The sequence below is a fragment of the Sceloporus undulatus genome, chromosome 2 (assembly GCF_019175285.1).
Source record: "Sceloporus undulatus isolate JIND9_A2432 ecotype Alabama chromosome 2, SceUnd_v1.1, whole genome shotgun sequence".
Taxonomy (NCBI): domain Eukaryota; kingdom Metazoa; phylum Chordata; class Lepidosauria; order Squamata; family Phrynosomatidae; genus Sceloporus; species Sceloporus undulatus.
Genome location: NC_056523.1, coordinates 189,498,033 through 189,517,419, shown reverse-complemented (window position 1 = coordinate 189,517,419; position 19,387 = coordinate 189,498,033). Strand labels below are relative to the sequence as shown.

General features: G+C 42.2%; 1 protein-coding gene across 3 annotated transcripts in view; it reads left to right on the top strand.

Moving 5' to 3' along the window:
• The window catches only part of IQSEC2 (IQ motif and Sec7 domain ArfGEF 2), a 230,203-nt gene that overhangs the window by 143,803 nt on the left and 67,013 nt on the right, over positions 1 to 19,387 (top strand). The window lies entirely within an intron of this gene.

Here is a 19,387-nt window from a genome sequence, read left to right as displayed (position 1 = left end):
AGCCCTCTACATGTTGTTGAACAGCAGCTCCTAACATTCCTCACCATTGGTTAGGCTGGCTAGGGCTGCTGGGAGCTACAATCCAGCAATATCTGGAGGGCCACACAATTTCCAACTTTGCAGCTAGTTGAAGTGACCTGAGGCAGCCTTGTCGTGAAGGCGAGACAGATCCCAACCATTTTAGGCAGCAGTTTTGGAGGGAAATTGTAAGTGGCCGAGTGAGAGACAGGTAGGCTTGCCATATCCAGCCTGGGGGCGGGACTGTCCCGGTTTGGGCGGGTCCGCCAGTCCCGCCCCGGTTTGCCCCCGCCCCGGGCCGGATGGGCAAGCTGAGGGAGGCTTTCAGTCGCCGCTTGGGCCTCTTCCCCGCCGCGATCGCGGCGAGGCCGGGGCCCAGGCAGCGACTGAAGCCTCCTTAAGGCGGAGGCTTTCAGTCGCCGCTTGGGCCTCTTCCCGCCGCGATCGCGGCGAGGCCGGGGGCGCAGGCAGCGACTGAAGGCCTCCTTAAGGCGGAGGCTTTCAGTCGCCGCTTGGGCCTCTTCCCGCGCGATCGCGGCGAGGCCGGGCCAGCGGGGAGGGATCCTTCTCTCAGGGGGCTTTCCCTCCCCGCCTGGGCCCTGGGCCTCGCTGCGATCGCTGGAGGGCGGAGCCCAAGCGGCGAGGGAAAAAATGTAGGACAAAAATTTCAATGTAGGACACATGTTTGTGTGTCCTACATTTGAAATTTTTGTCCTACATTTTTCCCGGTTTCAAGTCCGGAGGTATGGCAACCCTAGAGACAGGCAGTGATTCCAGAGGGCCACTAGCTAATAAATTCCCCTGAACAAGGAACAGGAAGTGAACATTCATTTAGGCTTTTTGCAGAATTTCCTAGTTACTCTGCCTTGATTGGTTTTGTGATTGTTGGGTCAGAAGTTGGATTTTTTCCTCCTTCATTCACCGAAACTGTTATAGGTCAGATATTACCAATTTCAGTGGGATGGGGGCACAGTTCAAAGACTGGTTGTTGGTTATAATCAAAAGTGAAACTGCAAGAACAAGAAGATAAAGGAGCATTTTGCAAGAGCATTTATTGTTATTATTCTTGTCTGCCTTGTATCAACGAACTATAGCAATGTTACTGAGTCAGAACAAACAGGCATTCTCATTTTTAAACAAATTGATTTGTGTCTTTGACACATATGCTAGTACATAGCTCTGCTGAATTGTTTATAGCAGTAGTCACTCAAAGTACTACCTATACAATTCTTGCAACAGTGGTGGTAGGTGGGGATTTACTATTGCAAAGGTCTCTAAGAGCCGATGCTGGCTGCACGCCTGAAACTTGCTTCCATTGTGCTTGCTGGTTCCTGGGCAGGTGTGGAGTGCTGCTTCAGCCAAACAACTGATAACACCCCTAACCACTAGGTCAAGGTGCCTAATCCCCAATGTCAGATACATTATTTTGGCATTTGAAGTCACACAGGTACCTCTTCTAATTCTTGACAATAAAAATTCATTGATAGCAAGATACATAACAATTTGCTGGCCCTTATGCCACCCAGATGCTGCTGCTGCTGCTTGAAGTCACTATTTCAACTTTTCCTAATGGTAAGGCCAGGCTTGCAAGGAAAGAAATATCTTGGTGTCTCATTCTACTTAAAGGTACTACAGAGTTTCTACAGAGAAACAATCATGTGAATTTGACACAATCACTACATTCACCAGAGGAGTCGGAAGTTCCCTTTCTGAAATGATGGCCCATTTTACTGGTTCTGGCTGAGCAGCTAGGAAATTATGTATTCAGGTCTGGAATGGAAGAGAGAAGATCTGTTGATGAAACTAAAAGGCTGTGTTTGAGAAATGTGTTTGTGTGTTCATTGGGATTATTGGCTGTTGTTTTTTGCGGCTATAGACTGTACAATTGATGGGAAATAACAACACCAAGACAGCCTTATTATGAGAGCTCAAATGGAAAAAAAGAGTGTTATCAGTGTGACACATCACAATTTATTTCCATTTTACAGTTTGAGGAACTGCTATAGAAGGAGGATGACTTGCTCAAGCCTACCCTGAACATGGCTTGGAAACCAAGTGTTCCAGGTTCATGGGGCTACAAGTCACTGAAGATGTGGCTTTCAGTTTCCAAGTCAGTCAAAAGGCCTAGCTGCCAGCCCACCCCTCCATTCCTTTCTCCAACGTGAGATGGGTTGACATTTTTCCTCCAGCAGAGATAAGTGGCAGGAAAAGCTTCACCAGCTGCAGTTCTGTATGTCAAGCTGCTATGAAAGACGGGGGTGCAAAAAAGATGGCAGCTTTAACACCTTTTGGGAATGAGACATAATTTATTTGGAATGGAATGGAGTATAATTTGGAATGAAATTGAATTTATCCTGAATTACTTCTCCTTTTCTTGTCCCTGTTGTGTGTCCTTCCTTTCCCATCAATACTCTTCTACTTTTAACCATATTTTGACAGCTGTAAATTTTTTTTTGGGGGGGGGGATGGTCTGCTGAATATGCACCTAGTCTGTTATGCATTTCTTACTGACACAGGAGCTCTGACAGGAAAAAGTTGGTAACCCTAACTGTCTTTAATCTGGGATGAAGACTCCCACTATCTCTGATCGCTAGACATGCTGACTAGGACTGATGGGAATTTGAGTCCAATAATATCTGGAAGGCCACAGATCTCCCATCCTTCCTTTAATCCATGAGAGACTTTTGCTGCATTTGGAACTGGAAAACAGAACTAGTAAATAGAAAACCTTGTTCTCCTTTGAATTGGATTCTCTCATGCAGAGAGAGAGGGAGGGAGGGAGGGAGGGAGGGAGGGAGGGAGGGACAGAGGAGAAAGAACAACTTAAGTCCTTGTTATCACAACAAACATTATGCTGTCATGAGCAGTAGCTAGCCTGTTCCATTCTGGGTACACCTGGTTTAGTACCTAGGCAACTCTCGCAACTCCAACAAAAGACACTAGGTTAAAGGCTGCACCTCACAATACTACCCTTCTACTTAACACTTCTGTTTTTCAGAAAGTGTCACCCTTTTTCAGAGGGTCACAACACCCTGCTAGCCTTCCAAATGTTTTGCAAGTATTATGTTCACTGAGATGTTAATTGTGTCTGGTCTGCTCACTTTTAGGTAGTGGATTGGGGGCTCATGTGTCTATATACTCCTCCACTAATAATAATAATAATAATAATAATAATAATAATAATAATAATAATTTGTATTTCCCCGCCTCTCTCAAGTTGATTGAGGCGGGATTACAACCTAAAAACAACAACAACCCTGCACATAAAAAGTTAGTATATTATGCAGAAGGCTGGAATAGTACCCAATTCCATGGAGTATAATAATTTATAAATGTATAAAGATGTATGTATTAGTAGGGTGAATTATTGTTCCATATAATCTCTCAGCCACAGAAAAAAGCAGAGCTGGCCAGACACTGACTGTTTGACTAACCTGAGTCAGACCAAAGATGAGACTAAACCAGGGTTCCTAATTTCTGTCCCTTACTCTGTTTATCATTGCTTCCTGGCAAATGCAAACTTGGAAATAGGTTTTTTGGTGCAGACAATAAATAGGATCTAGTACAAAGATGAGGAGCTTGTGATCCATCAACCCATGACCATTGGCCATGCTGCCAGACAGTGGCATCACTAGGGGACTAACCTGCTAAAAAGGTTGGCACTACTGCTCCTCAAACACCCACCTTTTGGCAGAAGTGGGCTGTGGCATTCATCTGCTTCCCTTTAAAATGCTTTAAGAGATGATGGGAGTGGGGTGAAGCTCAGTGGGAGAAGAAAGGAGAGGCCTCTGAATTCTGAAAAAAATTAAAACTTTTTAAATTGATTTTATAACCAAATACTCACTATATATATGTAAATACATTTATGTTGTGCATATGATATTGTGATTTGAAGGTATAATTTTAATTTTGCTACTTGTTTATGTCACAACTGTTAGCATTACATTCTGTGGTATAAGGGAATTATGATTTATGAGTAACATTAGTGCAAAAAAAAAAAAGCATTACTAAGAATTCAGAATGGTATGAAATGGGAAGAGGTCAACAAGGGGGTGACACCAACCCTAGGAACACCACTGCTGCCAGAGGCTATTGGGGGCTGGAGTCCAAAAGCAAAAGGTGGATGAACAGTTCCCCACCCTGAATCTAGTACAAAGCAGAGATCTAAAAAGCAAAGGTGTGAGAGCTGAGATTCCTACTTTTTAAAAAATCTTCCTTAGCTAATACAGATACTACAGCATTTTCTAGGAGATGCCAGTATGAATGTAATTGAGCATGCATTGTTTATATATGAGAGAGAAACTCTGGGCTGTTTACAACGTGTGCCTGCCAGACCATATGCCCTTTGTTAATGCTCATTAACATGTCCTAGGTGTGGAAGCATAGGCTTACAGGTGACTCTTTGGGAGGTATTCTCCTCTCTCAGTCACGTCAGGTGAGCTAAACAGGTGTGCAACCAACCAAGAGATGCCACTTTGATGCAAGTTCTCCCCAGCACAAACAGGCAGGACAGAAGTGTCCTGCAGCCACTGGGACCCACAGCCCCCTGCTGTTTTGTATCCCAGCCAATGAGGAAAACCAGGAATGGTCCACCCCATTCCTCTGTGGCTGACCTTTACGGCCGTGGCAGCTTTTGCCTACTGTGGATGGTAATACGGAGTCTCCAGCTGGGTGAGTGGAAAGAGTACCCTGGGACTGGCTATTTAACTAAATTTTGTCTAAAAAGAAATTTGAATCTGATTTATAGGGTCCTGTTCAAGGATGGTGGAGAGTTATGGTTTCAGATCTCCTTTAAACATTTGTATACTATTTATTTATTTTATTAGTTTAATGTTTAAAATAATATAATATTTAAAAAAATATAATAATAAAATAAAATACTGATCTTCATCATATGGCTGACTCCCAGGTTTGCAATTCCAAATCTACCTGCTACTCGAATAGAAGAAAATACATATTTTTGCTAAGCTGATCCCAGTTAAGAGTATGCTTATGTCCCCAAAGTGTAACTGGAATGCTGTAAGGCAGCAAAATGAGATGTCTGTCAGCTACTCCAGAGGATCATCCCCTTAGCACAAGGGGAAATTATCTCTGTTTAGCAGCATCACGTTGGCCTTCAGCTGGGAGTGGAAGGTATTGGGGTGTGGAACTCCTTGATGGGAGGTTTTCTAGCTTCCTTGCTGGTCCACACCTTGACTGGCAAACAGGCTGTTTGTCTACAGGTTTTGTGTTTTGCACACCCTGATCTGCAAGGCAAGTCCACCAGCGGTGTAAGTCTGCATTTGAGTTTAGTGCTGGGTTTTCACTGTACAGTATTCGCTTTTGTGTCCCATTTCTTGTAGATGTATATTTTGTTCTAGGTTATAGGTATGAATGTGTATATTTTGCTCTAAGGTGCATTCTTGTTTTGCTGTGGGCTCTGTCAATTTCAGTTTTGTAACTGTCTTGTATGCCTCTGTTTCCCCACACCTCCTTTTATAACTGATACCGTTGTGAAAAAGAGAATAAGATGTAATCTGGGAAATTACGAGTTCAACTCTTATCAATGCTATGAAGCCCCTCTAAGTGGCATTGGCAAATTGTTGTTTTCAGAGCGTCTATAGTGTGGATGATAATACCAGCCTTAGTTTTCTGTGGGTTTTTCAGGTTATGTGGCCATGTTTTGAAAGAATTTATTCCTGATATTTCACCTGCATCTGTGGCTAGCATCTTCAGAGGGTGGTGGCATGGAAGTGAGTGGGGTATACTGTACATACTGTGTAGGTCTGTTATTTGAAAACACTGAAATTCTGGACCATGCCAACAACTATCAGGTTAGACTGCACAGGGAGGCCATTGAAATCCACAAACACCTGGACAACTTCAACAGGAAAGAAGAAACCTTTAAAGTAAACAAAGTCTGGCTACCAGTCCTGAAAAACACCAAAATCAAGACCCAGCCCATGCAAATGAACATCATCCAGGGTCAAGGAGCTTCCCACCAGACAATGGACTACTGATTAAATAGACACATCCCCCTCATATATCCTCCCACCCTGAGGCCTTGCCATTCAATAACAGACCAACACACAGATTAACATGTAAATCGCTTCCTCCCAACCAAGGTTCACACAGTATACATAACCCACTCACTTCCATGCCACCATCCTCTGAAGATGCCAGCCACAGATGCAGACAAAACGTCAGAAATAAATTCTTCCAGAACGTGGCCACATAGCCCGAAAAACCCACAAAAAAAACCTATGGATGCCAGCTGTGAAAGCCTTCGACTTCACAATACCAGTCTTCCTTGCAAGGCTGTTGCAAGAGATTTACTAAGACAATGTATGCAAATTCCTTTGAGTCTTGGCTCAGTGAAAATTACTGTCAGTATTGACAATCAGAGCTTAATGTGTAAGAGAATAAGAAGATCACTACTGCATCAAGCCAATGGCCTATTAAGTTCAGTGTCCCACCAGGTGACTGTAGGAAACTCAAAAGCAACACCCTCTCCTAAACTAGTGTTCGGGAGTACACTGCCTCTGAACACATAGGGACTATTTGTAAACTTATCCTTTATAAATGTACATATCCTCCTATCAGAGGTCCATATGTTTTTTTTTAATGTTTGTGTGCTTTTTAAGTCATAAGGTGAAGCTGTGTGGACACAGCCCTGGTTAATCAAAAGAAAGGCTTAATGACACACACATCTTAAGAGGCCAGAAGCTGCGCCAAAGCTGCAGTCCAATCCTTAGGAGTGGAGTGTGGCTTTAGCATGGCTTCCTGCCTCTTAGGATGCATGCATCATTTAAATAGCATACCTCCAAAGTGACCCGAAGCAGTTTTATTTTGGCCTGTCTGTTTGGGCTCTTAGATTTGATGTTTAGGTTGGACTGGATGGCCCTTGGGGGACCCTTCCAACTCAATGATTCTGTGAGTCTGTGAACTATCATGGGTTTCTTGGCAAGATTTATTGCCTTTGCCTTCTTCCGAGACTGAGTGAGTGACTTGCTCAAGGTCACCCAGTGGGTTTCCATGGCTGAGTGGGGATTCGAACCCTGGTCTCCAGAGCCACAGTCCTACACTCAAACCACTATACCATTCTGGCTCTCTAAACATTTGATAGAGGTGCATATTTCTGGCTCTACACCTTGCATGTCTGTTTTGGTTGCCTTGCGCTGATAGGCTCATTAGAGTGCATACCTTTGTATTGTCTCTCCTGATATGTGTGCATTTTGGGATTCTCTTGTTCCTGTTGTTGATAGATCCCCTGAAGCAAGCAGGCTTATAGATGTGTGTGGTTCTGTGGGTAAAGCTCTGCTGAAAGCTGAGTCAATGTGTGCCTATCTTTGCTGATGTTATCATGTGTATGTCAGAAGGCGTGTGTCTCTTGTTTCTCAGTGGTGGTGCACATGTATCAGTGTTTGTGTTGGCACCAGTGTGTATAAGTGTACATCCATAGGAGCACCAGGTCTCACTGTCTCCAACATGTGCACTCTTCCCATAGGGAATGTGACATGTGAGAAAAAGGATGATTGTCTTAGCCCCAGAAGCAACTGGAATGGCAAAAAGAATTAGTTGACTGTGAAGAGGTATTTATTGAGCAGCTAACACACACACACACACACTTTTAGGGGGGAGCTTCTCTGTGAATAGCTATTTTTGAGGTGTTGCTATGGCAATGGGCACCATTCAATAAATATGGTGACTCCAAATTGCTGTTCTATTTAGAGATGGCATTTGAAAAGGAGAGCAACATGGCACAGGTAATGTCTGCTAGAAGAGATAAATAAAAGACCTGCATTTTGATTCCAGGATCTCTTTCCTAGGATTGCTAACCCTTTCCTTCAGACTTCCACATAGGAATAACAGTCAGGAGACCTGCCTCCCAGTCTCTGGAATGGCCCTACAATTAGGCTTCATTGGCAGGAACCTTACTAGAGCATTACTGGTTACACTGGTTCATTTATTTATTTAAAGTTTTTCAGAATTGCCTTCCAGCCCACAAGGGTTACGCAGATTATAAACGAATAAAATGATGCAGAGAGGTGTGTTTTTTAAAGTAATGTATGAAAAGGATCTGTAAAAATGTCTAAAAGTAATAATAAAATCCAATTTTAAAATAGTAGAAACATCAATTTCAAACATTGAATGCCATATGAAACATCACTGTTTGGGCTGCCTTCCAGAAACTTAAAAAGGATGAGGCCAACCTAACTTCCTTGGGTAGGGAGTTCCACAGTCAGAGCACTTCTACAGAGAAAGCCCTGTGACACATACCCATCAATCTAATTTCATGAGGTGTTGTACACACAACAGGATCTCCTCTGAAGATCTCAAATTGTTGACAATGATAGGAGTTGGTTTTTCAGAAAACCTGGCCCCGTATGATTTAGGGCTTTATAATTCAAAACCAGCACATTGAATTGAGTTTGGAATTATATTGGAAGCCAATGTTGCTCTTGCAGGACTGGTGTTTATATGGTCTTTAAAATGCACACCTGACATTAGCCTGGCTAGCTGCAGCTTCCTAGCACTTTTTACGGGCAGCCCCGTCTAGAGCACATTGAAATAGTCTAATCTGGAGGTAAATCAGGCATGAAACATTGTGGCCAGATCTGGCTTCCCCAGGAAAGGGCTAAGCTGGTGCCCCAGCTGAATCTGCGCAAAGGCAGTCCTAACCACTGCAGCAACCTGGCTTTCCAGGAGCAGTGCTGAGTCCAAGAACACCCCAAAGGTACAAAGCTAATCTTTCAGAGGGAGTGCAGCCCCATCCAGAACAGGCAGTGATCCCAATCCCAGATTGCTTTTCCTGTTGACCAGCAGCACTTCTGTCATGTCTGGATTAAGCCTCAGTCTGTTGATCTGCAACCACTCCTTCACTGCATCCAGACAACAATTCAGTGCTACCACAGCCTCCTTGGCATCCCTTGTAAAGGAGAGAGAGTACTGGGTAACATCAGCATGCTGATAACATCCAAGCCCAATGATCTGGATGATCTCTTCCAGCAGCTTCATGCAGATGTTAAAAAGCATAGGGGACAGTAGAACCCCACAGACGAATAGCCAAAAGTCTGAACAACAGTCTCTCAGCACTACCCTCTGGGAATGTCTAGCCAAGAAAGACCAGTTCAGAACCACAGCAGAGCAATACCTCCAAGTCTCATATCAGCCAAACAACCCAGGTCTTACAAACCTCATTCAAAGACCCATTTACAACCACCATTACACCATTTGCCAGTCCTCCTTTAATTGGCCAGGATTGACATGGGTCTAACAAACTGTGGTTGGCCTCACCTCTCCAAGCAACTTATACACATCATCATGGTGAACAAACTGAAACTCATCCATCAAAACCAGACACATACATGCCACACCTAGCTCTCCAGATTCTATCTATAGTGTCTAGATGCTTGTGTACTTGTAATCACAATGGGAAATAGGCACAGCTCCACTCACCCCCCCGCCCCCAAAAAAACTACTGGAGCATCTTTGGCACAGCTGTCAGAACAGTTGGGAAGCTTTCAGCGATACACACACACACAGAGACACACACACACACACAGCCATTGCCACTCATTGCCTCTATCAACCTCAGTTTGAGTGAGGTGGACACTTCAGGCAGCAGATTCTGAGTATCTCAAAAAGACAACGAAGTGTTCATTATTTATGGTGTTATGATTATATTTTACTAGCTTATAGGGGGAGACATAATTATGGCATGTGTGTATTGTGTTCCAGTTGTTTCTGACTTATGCTGACGCTTTCATGGGGTTTTCTTGGCAAGATTTGTTCAGAGGACTTTGCCTTTGCCTTTCTCTGAGGCTGAGAGCAAGTGACATGCCCAAGATCACCCAGTAGGTTTCATGACTGAGCTGGAAATCAGACCCTAGTCTCGAGAGTTTCTGTTCCATATACTAAAATAATTTTGCTGGCTTTGGACACCGAGCATATAGATTTGGGGGTGGGTTGGGCAGCGTCATTTGCTGTAGCACTTAAGGCAGCAAAATGTCTTGGGCAAGCCCTTACCTGTTTCCAGTAGTCACTTTTCTACAGATGCAAACTGGTGAACTGAGGCCAGAAGTCCTTCCCCTCTGCTTTTTTTTTTCAGGGCCTAGCTGGATATAATTTGCACATGGTTCCAATTCTAGGGCTTCCCACCCTCCAGGACTTTCCACTTCTACATAACAACGTGCATGGGAATGCGATTAGGGTTAGAGGTACTAGGTCCACTATGTCAACAGGGACAACCACTTCATCTGTGTGGCAAAAAGTAGTAAAGAATACTCCTTGTACAGAGAGAATATTCATTTCCGCATCTAGTATTTTTCTGAGCTCATAAAGAGACCCCCGCCCCCAATCTCTCTCAAAGCTTTCTAGCATCTCCACATTGCTCCCATAGCATCACTATAGTGATGATGGTACCCATCCTCCCTCTTGCAGGATCCATGGCAACCCAGCATCTCAACCCTCCGCTCATCCCCATGGCAACAACATCCTAGGCCTGCTCTGCTTCATCAATAATTTCCTAGCTGTGTTGTTGTTGTCAGTTGTTTGAGGATGGGGAACAAAGCACGGAGGGCAGCTGAGGTTCAGGCATTAAAAAGCCGAAGGAAACATACTTTATCTGTTGTTTAAGTGGGGCACAAGCAAGATGTGAAAGTGTAAGCAGCTGAGACCTAGCTGAGGATGTGTTCTCACCATTACCGGCAAACAATGCATGACTGAAAAGTCATTGCTTGTGTGTATGTACAATTTGTTAGCTTTTTACAACCATAGGTATGCACTTTGTGTTAGAGTACTGAGCAAGTGCACCTATTCATGGTATACCTGTGTATGCTGGGATTTATTTACCAACTGGCCAATCCAAACAGGATCACATTCAGACGTGTGAAACAATTATTTTGCATGACTACACAGAAGGTAAAAGACACAAGGTGTATGGTTTTGAGTGTTGGACTAGATCTCCAGGAGACTAGAATTAGTAATGGAAACTTTCTGGTTAGTCTTGGACAAGTCACACTCTCTCAGCCTTAGAGGAAGGCTCCTTCAGAATAAAGCTTGTCAAGAATAAACCTTAGGGCACAAAACAATAAGATAGATGGCTCCATGTCTGAAAATGTTCACCACTGGCATAACAAAATAAAGACAGTTTACAACAATTATAATGTAAATCTGTTTGTGCTTACACAGAGGCAGCTCAACAGGTTTCAGTTAAGTGTGTATAAAATTGCAGTCATATTGGGCATATATTGTGTATCTGTTGTGTTCTTGCTTGACACAGGCAGCCAGGAACTGGTGGGAACCCTGGCTTTCCACAAATGTGCAGTGTGCTGGTATGCACTGCTTGATTGCTCCTCCTTGTAGCAAGAACAGCTAAACTAACTAGAGTTTCATGGTTGGTTTGTTGTGGGCAGCTTCCTTCTATGGCTTGTTTCTTTCCAACAAGCCAGACAAGCAAGCCAAGGATAAAACACGGAATTACAACAATGTGGAAAAAATTACAAGAGTGCCTGAACAATTTAAAAAATTGATATGGCTTTTACTGCCCATTAAAACACAGTAAGGATGGAGGCAATCTGACTCCTCTATGTGGGGGGGGGGATTCCATAATGAAGGCGCTGCTACCCAAAAGGCCCTGTTTTCAGTAGTCATCTATCTGGGTTCTCATAAAGTGGGGCACAGAAAAGGCCTTATGATACTGATCTCAGAATATGTGTAGGCTCAGCTGTCTTGGATGAGGAACTTTGTTAAAAGCCTTTTGAAAGTCCAAGAAAATGTTTGTCTATTGTACCACCCTTATTCACATATTGATATGTGTGTATGAGTCTTCAAGACACCTGTTGACTTATGGTGACTCCATGAATTTCATAGGGCTTTCTTAAGCAAAGAATACACAGCAATGGTTTTGCCACTTTCTTCCTCTGAAATATAGCTTACAGCACCTAATGTTCATTGACAGGCTCCCATCCAAATACTAACCAGGGCTGACTGCTTAGCTTCCAAGATCAGACAGGATCTGTTGTCTGTCTATTCTAGGAAACCATCATTATGCTTATCTACATGCTTACTGATATGTGTATATATGCATCTTCAAGTTTCCTGTTGACTTAAGACACTTCCATGAGTTTCACAGGGTTTTCTTAAGCAAAGAATGCTCAGAAGTGGTTTTGTCAGTTCCTTCCGCTGAAATACAGCCTAAAGCACCTACAGTGTAATATTCATTAGTGATCACTCATCCAAGCACTAACTAGGACTGACCTTATATAGTTTCCAACATCAGATGGGACCTGGTGCCTTTAGGATATTTGGGTTTAGATGTTTATTGATAATTGCAAATATTAGTGAGACAAGATTTATCCTTGCAAAAGTTATGTTGATTCTTCTACAGCAAAACTGATCCTCCCAAATGTTTAATGATTTTATTCATGGCATAGGGTCACCATAAATTATAAAAAAGAATTAATGCAGTTTAACATCGTTTTAATTGTCATGGCTCCATCTTATGGAATCCTGGGGTTTGTAGTTTGTTGTTGTTGTTCTTCTTCTTCTTATTATTATTATTATTAACCTTTATTTATAAAGCGCTGTAAATTTACACAGCGCTGTACATACAATCTTTATAATTGGACGTGGCACCAGAGCTCTCTGACAGAGAAAGCTAATATCTTACAAAACTACAAATCCCAGAATTCCATAGCACTGAGCCAAAGCAATTAAAGTGGTGTAGATTAGACCTTAAATGCGCACAGCAAAGTTCCTTAACGTATGTACGTATTCCATGTGGACCCAATTATTTGCTTGTCAGCAATTTGTCAGTAAGTTCTAGCATTTATTCTTGCTGCAGTTTCTCAAATTCAGAATAACAGTCTGAAAATAGGTGTTGTCTTAGGTCCTCTACAGGATATAGATATGCTTCTTTTAGACTGGTCCTCTCCTTTTAATATGTTTTCTTTTTTTGGAGTCAAATGTTATACTTAACCTACTTTGCAAATTTCAGCATACATATAAATGTAATTCTGATAGCATGATGGTCACTTTTTTAGTTCAATAATCTTCACTCTTCTTCCTAAATGCAAAGTATGTAAATAAGTAATTTTATGGACCTATTCCATCTGATTACAGTCACAGATGTACAGTATGCACACATTCCTTATCCACGGATTCAACCATCCACAGTTACTTAAAAAACAACAGCCCACTTTTGCCATTTGATATAAGTGACACCATTTTACTATGCCACTGTATTTAGCATCCATGGATTTTTGCATACCGGAATATCCAGCAGATATGAAGGACCCACCATGTTTGCATTTTTCCCTCTGTTACCTCCATGTTCTTTGTAGTTGTGGGTCAGTGTTTCTATTGTATGTTCTATTGTATGGTTCTACATTTAAAGAACTTCCTAAATCTTGTTCCTTGAACTGCAGCGTCCATCATCTTTGACTACTGGCCATACAGGATGGAGTTGATGAAAATTCATCTGTGTTATTTGAACAGTATTTGGTAGACTATGTGAGTGCCTTTTATAATGGCATTTGCATATAGTACATGAGAATGTATACATGTGTAAATATATGCATGTATGCACATAGACATACACAAACACTAGCTGTTTGTGTACTTTTACCTATGTATCTGTCTGTTTCTATACACCTGTGTTTGTTTGTGAATTGTCTCTTCATGTATCAGATACAGATGCATGCCTGGTGGAAGGGTATTTATACATATGCCAGTCTTCTCTGCCGTTCTGTTTAAATATATTCATTTATGCAAGCCTTCCTTGTTTAGTCCATCCTGACATCTATTTCAAAAGCCTCATCAGAAATTTGTATTAATTTGTGTATGTTGTGATTGTTGTATATCTTTTGTGTACATAAATGGCTTTGAAATTTTTGGATCCAACTGTACATAAACATTTTTAAATAAATATATAGTTCACTGCAAATTAAGAGACTAAATACCAGTGTCTGGAGTATGTGATAGGTTATAATTATGAGTGGTATGGTAAAAGTGGATAAAAATACATTTTTTGTGTTCTCTCGGAGCAGCGGGACTCTTCCATCACCAGCAAAATAAACTGATAAGTGGTATATTCAGGAAGGACAAAAGGAAGCAAGTACAGTACTATTTTGCATGACTCATAACTGACATGGAATTGACTGTTAGAAGATGTGTAATTTGTACTGAAATACATTTTCCCTGAAGTGCTATTGAAAGAATTTTTTTTTAAATTAATGCAGGCAAAAACTCAAATGAAGAGTCTGATTTTAAAAAAATAATCATGTGGACAAAATGACACTCACCAGAAAGGTAACACTGAAGGTGTACCAGACTACAATACTGAGCAATAGACTCACCACTGCAATATATCAGTATGCAGATCAGTTACCCAGTAATTGTCTACTGCGGAAGCATTATTATTACTAGGCCACTTCCTGAAACAAACCTCTCTCTGGTGCTGTTGCCTTTCTGGTCAATGTAATTTCATCCACATTTTTTTAAAAATCAGTTTCTTGATTTGAATTTTTGCCTGCATTTGTAATAAAAATCTCTTAATAGTACTTCAATGAAAATGTGTACTGTTTTTGTTTTTCTAGATTTTAAAACTCTATGCTCAGATACATAGTCCTTTGTCTGGCCATACCATTGGCCATGGTTGGTAGTAATGGAAAATGGCCAGACATACCAGACCCTGACCTACCATTAGGACAAGAAAGCTTCCTCAGGTTCGCAAAAGCTTGGATGGAATGAAGAACACAGAAGAGGACAGAGTGCTAGGTGCCACACCAACCCATAAATAGCTTCATGCTTCAAGTCCAGTGAAAAATGTCCTGTTCCCAACCGGAACTAAAGTAGGATTCAGCTTGCAGTCTGGTTAGCTCCTCTATGTGGAATGGAAGGTGCCATTTTGTCCTTTGCAGCAGGTGGCAAAACACTTTGGGCCTGTCCTGGAGTATGCATGCACAGCGTATTTGTTGCTGTTGTGTGCCTTCAAGTTGTTTCTGACTTATGCCGACCCTAGGACAAACCTATCATGGGTTTTTCTTGGCAAGATTTGTTCAGGAGAGGTTTGCCATTGCCTTCCCCGAGGCTAAGAGAGTGTGACTTGTTCAAAGTCACCCAGTGGGTTTCATGGCTGAACTGGGAGTCAAACCCTGGTCTCCAGAGTCATAGGCCAACACTCAAACCACTACTATGCCACACTGACACAACATATTCTGCCTGCCGTGAAAAGTTGTGGGGGGGTCATAATTTACAGCAGAAGAATTTGGCAGGCCTCATTTTAGGAAGCATTCTAAGTTGTTTTAGAAAAAGAGCTCAGAGCAACCCATGGGCTCAGAGCAGCTCATCCACACTGCAGAAATAATCCGGTTTGACACAATTTTAACTGCCATGCCTCAATGCTACAGAATTCTGGAAACTATAGTTTGTTGCGGTACCTTTATTCTGGTGCCACAACAAACTACAATCCCTAGAATTCCATAGCATTGAGCCATGGCGCTTAAAGTGGTGTCAAACCGTATTATTTCTGCAGTGTAGATGCAGCCATAGAGAACAGGTCTGTCACTGGCAGTTAGCTGTGATGATCACATTGAATCTCAGTACTCAGAGGCCCACAAAAACCAGATGTTGACAGTAAGCAACTGGGATAGATTGCCAGGCAAAGAGGGGGAAATAGCTACTAGAGATATTTATTTATTTGCTTTGGAGCCAGTTACTGGAAAAGGAAGGGACAGGGTCACAATTTCCTTCTTTTCTTCCTTGAAGGAAAAAAAAACTTGAAATATGCACACATCAAATAAATTGCTTGATGTTTCAACTGTAAGACTGTTTCTGGTCTTGAATTCTTTTCTCAGTCCCCTGGACCCGATTATTAATAATACTATTTGTGCAATTGCTCCAGACCACTCACTTGACTAAGTAAGTCAGTGCTGTTGTTGTTTTTGTATGCCTTCAAGTTGTTTCCAACTTAAAGTAACCCAAAGGGGACCCTATCACACATTGTTCATGGCAAGAATTGTTCAGAGGAAGTGTGCCATGTCCTTTCTCTGTGGCTGAAACAGTGTGATTTGCCCAGGGTCACCCAGTGGGTTTCCATGGCCGAGTGGGGATTCAAACCCTGGTCTCCAGAGTTGTAATCCAATGTTCAAACACCATGCTGGCTCTCAGGGACTGAGTACTGAAGGAAAAATAGTGTAGTTTGCTTCCTTTGCTCCCCCAGTTAATTCCCTGGTCTCCCAAGGCTTCCGTTATCAACCTTTTCTGTGTTAACTTGAGTGACTGAGCAAACAAACCTTCAGGGTATCAGGCTGTTAGTCTCATCCAAATTGTTGAACTGAAAATGGGATATGCCTGTTCCAGAGAGGCCTGCCTATATATTGTGGTCTCTGTGTAAATGAAGACCTCTTTATTCGCCCCGGCATTTTAAGAATCATTTTTGTTTTATTCAGCACATTAAGATATAACACTCTTCTGTTTTGTTTATAGCTTTGGCTTTGGATTTGTGACCTAGAGGGTTTCTACTATTTGCTGTGGGTTTTTCTGGCCTGAATCCACATGCGAGTCATAACTAGAGTACAGCCAAGAAATCAGTGGGATTTACATTAAGGGTTGACTTACTCTAACTGGGACTGACAACTGGACTGAGGCCATGACGTCCTGTTTTTATTTGCTATGTGTGCTTTATATTTCTAATGTATTGTACACCAGTGCTCCTCAAGCTGTCTGATGTGGGGGAACTAGCATTTTTTAAAATAATGTGCCAGGGACCAGTGCCTACTGGCAACAACTTTCTTTCTTTCTTTTTCCTCCCTCCCTGGAAAACCCCCAGGGACCATTCCCTGATGGTTTGTGAGCAAGCAGTGGTCCATGGAGCACCATTTTGGGTAGCATTCTTGCGCACCACATAGAGACCTCTGATTTTGGCTGCTCTAAAAGTGCAACCAATCAGTCAAATTAAGAAATGAGAGAAGCTCAGAATATCTGTACTACTGTGCTGACTTGGGGCATGCAATTTCACACATACAAACACACACATGTACAAAATGAGAAAAAATGTGGCTGCCATTAAATAGATGAGGACTTCCCAGCACACAGATGTTGTATGATGAAAGGTGACCCAGTGCCTCTATTTTAATTTAATTCCATTTATTTATTGGGACTTTATCACATGGGAGGCAAACAGCATTAAATTGGAATTAAATCTCATCAATATTTTGCAACAACAGGTTTATATTCACACGATGTTGCAATTATTGCGCTATTATCATGTGAACAAAGCAGCAAAACCACACCACTTTTTAATCACGGCACGATTTTGCTGCTTTATTCACAGAATAATTACGTGATAATAGCAAGTCACGTGAAAATCAACCTATTATTGTGTGATATTGATGGGATTTAATGATGCTTGCCTCCCGTGTGATAAAGTCCTTAGAGTGGCTTGTAAATTGTTAATTAGACAGTTCCCTACCCTCAGGCTTACAATCCAAATCTTTGGCCTCAAATAGTTGAGGGATACCTGTGGGTATATTTAATGGTCTCCCATCTAGGTAGGGCCCTGCTTAGCTCCTCATACTGGACCTGGTGTCTTCTGTTCTGACACAGTGTGTGTGTTCTTTCAAGGCTTATGATGACCCATGGATAACCTATGATGACCCCATGAATTTCCTAGGGTTTTACTAGGAGCTAAATCTCAGAATGGAATGTATAAAGACTTCATTGATATCTTACCTTTTAAGAAATTCTGGAAATGTGTGTGGGGGCCTCAAGAATCACCTGCAACTCAGAGGCCACACTTTGCTCACTCTTGCTTTCACCATTAGCTCAGTTTCTTCCACATAGGGCGAATCCACAATGCAGAATTGAAGCAGTTTGACACCACTTTAACAGCAAGAACTCTGTCCTGCAGAATCCTGAGATTTGTAGTTTCATTAGGCACCAGAGCTCTCTGAGAGACCAGGCTGAATACCTCACCAGACTACAAATCCCAGAGTTTTGTAGCATAAAGTCATGGCATTTAAAGTAGTGTCGAACTGTTTCAATTCTACAGTGTGGCTACATCCCAAGTTAGCTGTATTGAGAGTAGGAGTATTTCTGGAATATGTGAAGGTTTCTGATGTGCTCCAGATATGTACAAAGCGATTGTGCCAGAGTGGGTATGGGGGTAAAACAATGCACACACTGCAGAAATTGGAGCATTGGACTGAGACTCTGAAGACCAGGATTCAAATCTTTGCTCAGCCATGACTTGGGCAAGTCACACTCTCTCAAGCCTCAGAGAATGGCCATGGCAAACTGCCTCTGAAGAAACCTGCCAGGAAAACCCCATGATAAATTCGCCTTAGGCTCACTGTAGTTGGAAAGGACTTGAAGGCACCCAACAACAAATATATGAGTCAGCTAGCATAGTGGTTTGAGTGTTAGACTATCACTCTGGACACCATGTTCAAATCTTTGCTCAGCCATGAAAACCCACTGGGTGACCTAGGGCAAGTCACACTGTCTCAGCCTCAGAGACAGCCATGGCAAATACTCTCTAAAGAAATGTGCCAAGAAAAACTTATGGCATTTATCACACTGGGGCTAATTTTGGTGTTAGAGATTAAAGCGCATTTAAAGGATCCCACAGATAAAGCGAAAATGGCAAGTAATGATTATCACACGCAATTGCGCAAATAAAGTGAAATTGGAAATGCATTGTCACTGAAATCCCAAAAGTAAAAAGGTGCACGTTAATGCTTCTTTGTAACCACTTTACTGACAGGTTTTGTGCAACGTTGTATGAAAACATTTTGTGTAACTATGCATTTTTTCTGGGATGTTCATTGGATAAACTCCCAATCTCCTTCGTGTGATAAACTATCTTAGATTTGCCTTAGGGTCTCCATATATCAGAAAGGACTTGGCGGCGTACAACAACAAAAACTACCCCTTTTTCCACCTCTCACCACAAAATTGGTGGGCACGAAACTGGTCCCTGAGACTGTGGCTGAGGACAGAGGGTGGGCAATCACTTTGTGGGCAGGCTGAGCAGAAGTCCTCCTTTTCCAGGATGTGCCCTCCATTTCCACCTTCTGTTCAGGAGGCATTCCCAAAACGTCCTCCATTTTGAGCAGGACTTAGGAAGCATGCATTTACATTTCTAGGAGTGTTGAGTGTTTGTATTGGGTCAAGACTCCTAGAAATGTAAATGCATGCTCCAAATGGAGGACGTTTTGAAATCCCTCCTGGACAGAAGGCTGAAATGTAGGACAGGTCAGGGGGAAAGGAGGATGTCTGAAAGCCCCACAAACAGGGTGGCCAGATGTTGTAAGCACAAAGGAGGACATACCACCAGATGTAGGACATCCAAGAAGAATGTAGTAGGACATGACCAAACAAAAGC